This window comes from Polistes canadensis, unplaced genomic scaffold, assembly GCF_001313835.1.
Source record: "Polistes canadensis isolate GaletaPanama2010 unplaced genomic scaffold, ASM131383v1 scaffold_46, whole genome shotgun sequence".
NCBI lineage: Eukaryota > Metazoa > Arthropoda > Insecta > Hymenoptera > Vespidae > Polistes > Polistes canadensis.
In genome coordinates this window covers 250,605-260,089 of record NW_014569593.1, presented here as the reverse complement: position 1 = coordinate 260,089, position 9,485 = coordinate 250,605, and positions in this window count along the sequence as shown.

Sequence of the window (9,485 nt, the reverse complement as noted above, 5' to 3'; positions counted from 1 at the left end):
CTGAAATATAAAAAGAGTGTATTAGATTATCAAAATAATTGTTAATTAATCGATTAAAATGTAAATTGGAATCCGAAAGCACGAATTTAGCTGTCGATGTTCCTTCTTCTTCGAAATCTTCTGTTAGACTGAGACGTTGTCACATAAAAATGTTTTTCTATCGAAAGTTGTTTATATGGCTTTTTGAAAGTTGCGCATGTGTGTATAACGAAAATTTTAATTGTATTAAACTGAAATTAAGATTATAACGTTCTGATCTTACATTTTTTTTATTTTTTAGTAATTTCTTAAATAAATATATATTTGTTTTAACGTTCCCGTGCAGTGGTGACTTCGGAATGGAAAATTTTCATCGAAAAGAATATTACATCGAAATTATTTAATATTAATGTTTAAAGTATGTTAATAAGTATGTAATGCCTATACTAGTACATATATATATATCTAAATAATCTGAAATATAAAGATAGTGTATTAAAGTATTAAAATAATTGTCAATTAATCGTTGCAAGTGTCTATTGTTGTTTAAAAGCTCGGATAATATGATCTATGCAGTGTCCTCTTCGAAAGCTACCGTTGAAATGGGTCTTTGTCTTCTATGTAAACACTTTTATTAAATATTGTTTATACGACTTTCCGTACGTTGCGCATGTGTATAAAAGAAATAATCCACCTAATCAATAAACTTTAACATTATAACGTTCTCCTTTTGGTATTCTTTCAATTTTTATGTAATTATTGTAATGATCCTGCACAGTGATGACTTCGAGGGTAAAATTTAGCTGTAAAATAAGAAAAGTATTATTCTTTTTATATTATTATATAGTAATGCAGTTGTAGAGTCAGTGCATTGTCATCGTCATCCTGAGGGTAGGAAACCCATCGTGCATTCATCAATGAAGACTCGAAGTAAGTATATTTTTGTATTAAAAATTTTCTCAATTCTTTTAATACTTATTTGTTATAAAAGCGATATTAATAGTTCTGTTTCTTTTTTCTGTTTCAGAGTACTATTGCAAACGTGCGCGAAGCAATATACAGGAGTGTTGGTTTCGTTTAGATATAATTAAAATCACGAATTAGAAGCACGTTCGTTCGTTCATTTCAATTGGCTCGTGTTACACGATTGTATTAGAAATTAAATTAACTGCGACCAAAGCAGTAATTGCATTAGAATTTGTTCGCGTAAAGTTGTATTTTTATCCTTAAACAGTCGCACAGACTGTTCGCGTATTAAAATCTGTGCATCAATGAAAATTTTTATACTTGCATTGACTGTGTGCAAAGCAGTCTTTGGAAGCAGTTGTAGAATCAGTGATCGGGCGCATAATAAATTAAAATCAAACGCGAATTAGATTCAGTGTTGTTCGTCGTATAATTTAATTCCGGTATCGCGATAAGAAACTCATCTATAGTTTCTTATTTTCGTTAATAATGCGTTATTAGATTCACGTGAGATGCATCACCATGGTGCCACTGAGCTTCATCCCATTGGAATGCATTGTAAGTATTCATTTTAATTTTTTACATTTTATTCGTTTTTGTTTGATATGATTTTGTATCATATTACATATAACTTATCATTTTGTTCTATTTTATTTTACAGATATGACAACGGACTTTCATGTGGGATGAATTCTTCGATGGATCTTCGATGGATCATCGATGGATCTTCGATGGATCTTCGATGGTTCGTTAGACTACAATACTTGGTGCAAAGTAGGAGTGTTTTGGAGCCATCGTAGAACTTCTTACTGAGTGAGTCAAAAAATTTAAGGTCCCTCCGATGCTCAATCATGTCGAGGATGAAAAGTCCTAATCGGCACGAGTTACTGGTTGTAATTAATTAAATAAATTATTGACGAGCACATGAGTAATTCCTTTCTAGGAGTTACCCATGAAAATTGTATATTATATTGTATTGTATTGTATGTTTTATTAGTTCAGGATAGGTTTTCTTGTCTCATCGGTTAAATTCATCTAATAAATAATGCAATTAATTATTGCACTTTCTTTTTTATTACGTATTATGTTCGTGATTAGTAGTGGTGAAACCGAGCATTAATTTACTCGTTTTCGTCCAGAAAAACATGTAATAAATGTCTTACATGCATTGCTTCGTACTTAGTTTATCTAATCGTGATTAATTTCGATATATCGATACTTCGATATTATAAATAAATGAGCAAGAAAACAAACTCATTCGCGTCGGATAAATTCTAGCAGTTAAGTGGTGGCTTAAAGCCCAGTTCTTTTATTAGAACAGCCAACTTAATGAAAGGAGTCGTCCGAGGTTTCCGCAGGTTAGTGCGAAATTTGTTTGTTCCAATTGACTGCATGCAAAGTAGTTTTGAAATTAATTGTAGAGTCAGTGATCGAAACTACATCTATGGTTTCTTGGATTGTCTTCCTTTTCAGAGAATGTGAAATGAATTCTTTGATGGATCTTCAATTGTCGGAATTCAATACTCGCTGCAAAGTAAGTGTGTTTTGGAGCCAAATACTCCATGTTATATTAAATGAGAATTTATATCGCTATGCGGCAAAGGTTAAAATTGAAATAGAGACTTGAAACTTAGTGGATATTTTTTGTTTTATTTTTTTGAACTCATACCAGCCAGCGAGAGAACATAAAAATTTAAAAATACTCAATATAAGGACCACTATATTGCATATAATCTCGACGAGGAACAAATTTTCAAGTAGTCTTTCGATCTTCTCTCTCTCTCTCTCTCTCTCCCCTTCTCTCTATTCGTTCATTGGTCCCTCGTTGGAATGTTAAATATTATATATATCGTACATATATAACTCACAAAAATATATATATACACCCAGATACACATAAACATATACACATGGTGTCTCGAAAATTGCTTAACCAAACAAAAATTTATTCTCTCAAACAACAGATTATTTTATAGCTCTGATAATACTTCATTTTGTTAATATTTCATGATATAAATAACTAATAATAATGTTATCGAAAAAGCATTAGCCAATGATGTCACCACGAGGATACTTTAGGAAGTAATAAATTGATAATTTCTCAGTTTGATAAAGTGACTTTTGGAACACCCTTTATATATTAGTATATAGGGCTTGTGTATGTGTTATATATATATATGTATTTATATACGAGCACATGACGTAGTCTATGAATTATGCATATTTTCCGCGATATGAGTGTCTGAGCGATAGGGTGGCACGTAGATTTGACAGGTTGTAAATTAGGTTGGAAAAATGCATGCTACCCCAGAATTCGACGATCTTCTTCGATGCGTTGAGAAAGAGACGTAAAGATAGAGAGAGAGAGAGAAAGAGAGAAAGAGAAAAAGGGACAGGACGATGCGTCGAGAAATCGATACATGACCTCATTTAAGAACGAACGTCATGTCTTTTCCAAGAAGTTTACAGCTACACGTACGGACAATTTACCCACATACCTATTTGCAAATGTTATCTCGTCGACTATCTTCTTGGAACAAGTTCAGCAAGAAAGAGATATATTTTCATCTTTCGTGCAATGTCTAGCATCGATTCGTCGAAGAAAAGGGTCGACCATTCCGACGGGAAAATAAGTAAAGTTAAAAGAAGACAAATAGATTGAAATTCGTGAAATAAATAGCTATAACGTGAACAAATTAAATCGATTAGGTAATAAAATATGAAAGAAAGCAGAATTGCATACTTCAGTTTGGTAATATATGAATTCGCGAAAGACGAGTAGATTTAAATATTAAATTGAAATTTGATCAGAAGTATAAGAACAATTTGTTATTTTCTAAAATTACTAGACATAATATAATTCTATTTTATATGTTTTCTCAAAAACGTTTAACTATTTCGTGTAAAACCTAGAAGATATAAGATTTAATTGAATTATACAATTTTTTACACACGCCGGCATATATATATATTATACTTAAAGTAATTTACATATGTATCATATATTGTCGTAATACGCTTTTACGGTTACCTAGACGCAAGATAATATAATTACTAAGGTGAAGTGCACTTAATTAGCTTTTACTTTCATTTTACCCTTAAAGGAAGATTCCTATACGTTGATCTTTTCTCTTTTGTGAAATAAAAGAATTTTCAAAGACATTTTCCTTAGATTGCAATTAAAAACTTATATAGGTGTATATTAAATGTATTTTTTTCTTTTCTTTTCGTTTCATTCCACTTCATTACTCCATTCGATTTAGAAACATTCGACCATTGATACTAACGAGAATAAGAAATTTAATATTTAATATAATTAATAATAAAATATATAAAGTAATTGAATAAAATAGACTCATCATATAACATGATTAATATGTTAGGCGTTGTATCAATTCGCGTTATAGGAAATTTTCATTTTCCTCGAAACAAAGGCAGGTCCGTTAACTTTAGTACCCGCAGCTAACCATCCCTCCAAATTGTTCAGGAACCTATTGAATAAGAAAACAATGTCGAATAAATGCGAATGGAATTATTATTAGCAGAAAACTTTCGCATTTTATTATTTAATTTATTTAAAGCACATTGCACACCAAGAGTGTAAAATCGCGTTTTATAAGAACAATCATCGAAATATTTATGGTATTTTATAGGAATTCGCATAATAAGAACGGGTAATCTACTATATAGTACAAATATTTCATTAGTAAATAAATGACCTTTTTTTACGATCCCTCCAGTCTCTTCTACTACTTTCTTTTTTGCCCCATTCATCGTTACCTACAGTTAATCTTCGAATAAACATAGTGAAAACATCTAATATCGGAATTTATGCTATTCTTCGTACTTTCCAAGGATAAAGAAAAAAAAAATAAGAAAGAAAATATCGTCGGGCATTGAAAAATACATGGATATCGTTTGAAATTTTGTAGATTGTTGGCATGAAGTTTTACACCTCGAATTACTATCGTTCTCGACTCACCGGTTGTCATCTATACCTATAGAAACACAGATATCAAAGGAAAGAGTGAGAGGGAGAGAAAGATGGTGACAATAGCATAGAAACGATAAGCGCTTTCGAAAACGATCATTCGAACAGGCATCGTCCGTCTATTGGTGAGAGCCAACCAAGCACATCGTTGAGAGGACGTTGTTCGGTGTTCAATAATCCAGATACTACCTTCTATGAATGTAAATCGACAAAGATGATTCTGCCACATTGTACAACATTTACTCCGCACCCCACCGTATCATATTCTCGTGTTACATTGCAAAATATTCCTTTGTTCAAATTTCGTGTTACTTCGATCACTGAAAATCCTCCAGTTGTCGAGGGAGAGACCTTTACCTTCCCTTTTCCCTTTTCATTTCCTCATTTTGATAGTCTAACACATAATTATACGTCGTGTAATTGGATAGTTTTGATACACTTTGTATATCTATATAGAGGAACCCATAAACGGTGAAATTTGTTTGTAAAATTGATTCATTCATTTCATTGATTAATACTTTAGTATAAATAATTTTGCATCGATGAATTAGTATTATTACAAGTTATTTTATAAAAATTTGAATTATAATATATATTAAAAGAAAAAGTATATTTTTCAACATTAGTATCATATTACAAATTGAAGATATACGGAATGAAACTGAAACTTATGTAACTTTAATAAAACTTAAATTGTGATGCATGCGTCGGTTCCTAACTTTCATGATTATGATTCATGTTGTAATATATTAGATCAGCATCGACGAATCGTTATCGAAAGTAATTTTCATCAAAATATAAGAAGAAAAATGATCGCGTTTCAAAATAAGTATCGCATGACAAGTTGTAAAAAAAAAAAAAATCGCTAATTAGTAAACAAACAACTGAAACTGATTCAGATTTCATGAAACCTAAGCATCGAAGCATGCATATCGAAGCCTACTTCAAAGTATATAGTAGAGGTATTATCGTGCATTATGCACTTGAAGGAGTATCGAGTTGATAGAGGGTTTCGTCTATCCTCCGTTTATATTCATCTACGTCATGCTTCTATCAACTACGTCATCGATATAATAGTATACATATGTTCTGAAGTATATTATCGATATATAAATGATCTAATTTAATCGTTAATATGTTACATGCTATCCAAGGATATACATATGTATAATTATATTAATAAAAAATTATTAGCCTTCGGATCTTCTACCCTAAAATTCATCGTGTGTGCTCTTTGATATCTAGTTGATCATGCCAGACGGAATATTCCTAATCGATATCGTTGCATCTGTCAAGTTTACCCTTCCGCAGGTTGAACGCACTGTGTAATTCCACTTTGTGAACCTACTCTCTCTCTCTCTCTCTTGCTGACCCTTTCTAAAGCCAAACAATGCATAACCATATTGTCATGTATCGCGAAACATTAGGATACATTAAATTAAACCCATCGATCTAGGACAAATATAATATTATAACTAGCCCCAAGGCTTTTCCAACCAATATGTTAAAATACGCTACACATTTATTATTATCACATAAAAGACACTTATAAATTAATCACGTTTATCTGACTTTTATTGCACATCACACGTTAAATATAATTTCAAGTTATCGAGTAGTCAAGATTGCTAGAAAAAAATACAAAATATTCATCGTCATAATAATTGTTCAGAAACGATATATATACATTGAGAGAAATTTACAGTGCTTTATACCATCAGAAGCATAATGTCGATTAATTTATTAGTTAAACGTTTGCATAGTATGCAATTAATGTTACCAACGATATTCATATACATACGTATCCTAGAGACTATATTTACATACACTGAATGAGACCACGTTCTCGCAATTAAACTCTTCTCTCTCTCTCTCTCTCTCTCTCTCTTTCTCTCTTTCTCCTTAAATATTCATTGTCAAAGAAAGATAAATAAAAAGAAGAAGAAAGATAAGAGTAATATAAAAAAGAAAATTTATGTGTCTACATAAGATGGTGATATAACTTCTGGGATTTATTGATTAAATAGAAATAATTCATCTTTATTCGGTCAAGGTGAATTCGAAGCATCCATACGCTTGTGTTTTTTTTTAATTGCGTGAATAGTTACGTGATATATTCTTCTTCTTCTTTTTATTAGGACTTCGTCCTGTTATATAAACGTGATATATTAAAAATTAATACTATATATTTTAATTAATACCATTAATCTCTTTTTTTATTCGACAATGATGAGTTCGTAGAATTTATACGCATATTGTTTTTGAATTGTTTTAATAGTACGGAAGAAATATTACAGATTAATACCATATATTATTTCAGAGTATTAACTTAATTATGATTCTGTAAGTAAAAAAATGTTAATACCTTTTACAAATAAAAAAGATCCATATTTATAAATTTATTACATAAGAGAGAGAATAGTAAGAGTTTATAGGGAACCTATGCAGTGCAATTTAATTCCATAAAAATAAGATATTTTCCATTTGACGTCAACTGATCGTTTACTTAAAGCACACAAAATATTATGCGAATAAGAATTATTAAAAGAAGATCTGGTTTGTCCTTTTTTATTTTTTCAAAGTATTCTAACAAATTCTTTGTTTACGAAATCAAAACAGTAAGGGAAAGAAAATGGTAAGCAGGAATTATCGATTTGTTCGAATCTCGTAAGCAAGCAAGCATAGGAAAAAAGGCAACTTTTAGAGCGTGGAAGGCAAAAGACACGAGTATGAGAAGTGGGATGTCGAAAGTGGGTTGTACGGGATAAGGGGGGGGGGGTGGTGGTGAAGGGGGTGAGTTAGTGGAAAGCAAACGGCGACACGATTTCGCGACGTTAACACGGATCGTCGTCCTTGGAGATCGTCCAGCCGACGGGGTGTTCGTTGCCAGGAGACCCGGAGCCACCGGACTCCGACAAAACGCCATGGAAAAGCTCCTCCTCTTCGTTGAGCTTTTTGTCGGCCAACGTAGAACACGAGACTCTCTCTCTCTCTCTCTCTCTCTTTCTTTCTCTCTCTTTCTTTCTGTCCTGGTTTCTCGGTTTGCCTCGTAAAAGGGATCAGAAACGATTTTCGCGCTTAGCATCATTTCTGGCTCTATTCTCGCCACGAAAATCTCGCCACGTTGAAAATAAACCAAAGTGCATTATCGTTTCAACCGACAAAAGTCAACTAATATTTGTATTTCTTTGTCTAATTTTTTTTTCTTTTTTATTTTATTTTTCTTCTTTTTTTTTCTTTTTCTTTTGTTGTTGTTGTTTGCAAGGATTATTTTTATCGTATTAACTTTTCAGATTTTTTCGCGTTTTTTTATGAGAATGGAAATGCAGCATATAGGGTGAATACTGAATAATTCGAAATGTTTATTTTTAACGAGTATTTAGAGTAGGAAGTATAGTATTTATTTGATTGCAAATGTTGTTTTATTATAATAATAGATTAATATTAAAATTATATATTGTTTTTTTTTTTTTTTTTTGAAAGTTTTTCAATAATTTGATATAATTCTATTCCATTGTAATATTGTAGAATTAAATCTTCAAATGATCATGCAAATATTTTAATTTTATTTAATAAATCAATATAGATTTTTTGTTTTATTTTTCTTTTCGTTGGTAAAACGATTTCTTTTTGAGTCACCCAGTATAGGGTGAATATAGTATACATATATTCTTCTTTTAAATATACGAAACATATAAATATGTCAAATACTTTATACTTTTGTACAATACTGCATGTATTACATACGTACATATGTACTTACTCTGTTCCGAGATTAGGGATTGACCCTTAACAGGAATGCAGGTAATTGGCTGAAACGGTCGAGCACTGTACTCCATTCTTATTCGAAGTAACTTTATATTGTACGTATTTTTTTATTGGCAGGAAAGATCAAATTTACTGATAAAATACGTAAGAAAGAAAAAGACAAATTAAGCATGTCCTCTTTTCCCCATAACCCATAGAAATAAAATCCTGATTCTTCCTAGATTATACGTATAAGTGCATACTTAAATATATACTTCTGTATAAATCGATCCGCTCGTTAAAGAAAAGTACAATACCACTTATGACGACGACGACGACGACGACGACGACGACGACGACGAAAAATGTTTGCTTGATTTTACTTATTCCATTTGATTGTTTTTTTTTTTTATGCGAACATAATGGAATTATTTAGCATTTTTTAATAATAAATTTATGTACATATTTATATGTATAAATATTTATATTCGTGTCCAATGTATTAGTTCGTTCAGAAAGTTTGTACCAATTTTAAGGCAAAATTTGATGTATATTTAAATATATAAGTCAGGTATATAGGGTGTATCGTAATATGTTGTTGGATCCACTTCAGTAATGAAAAGAGGACTTTAAGCACGTATATAAAAAAAAGTTGTCAACGGATTCGACGCTTACTTGAAATTTTTAAAAGACTACGAAGTTAAATGATACAACGATTGCAAGCATGAATACAAACCGAGGGTGGTCATTTTGAGCGCTTTCTATGAAGATAAACTGTCGGAGATTATTGAAACATAAAAGT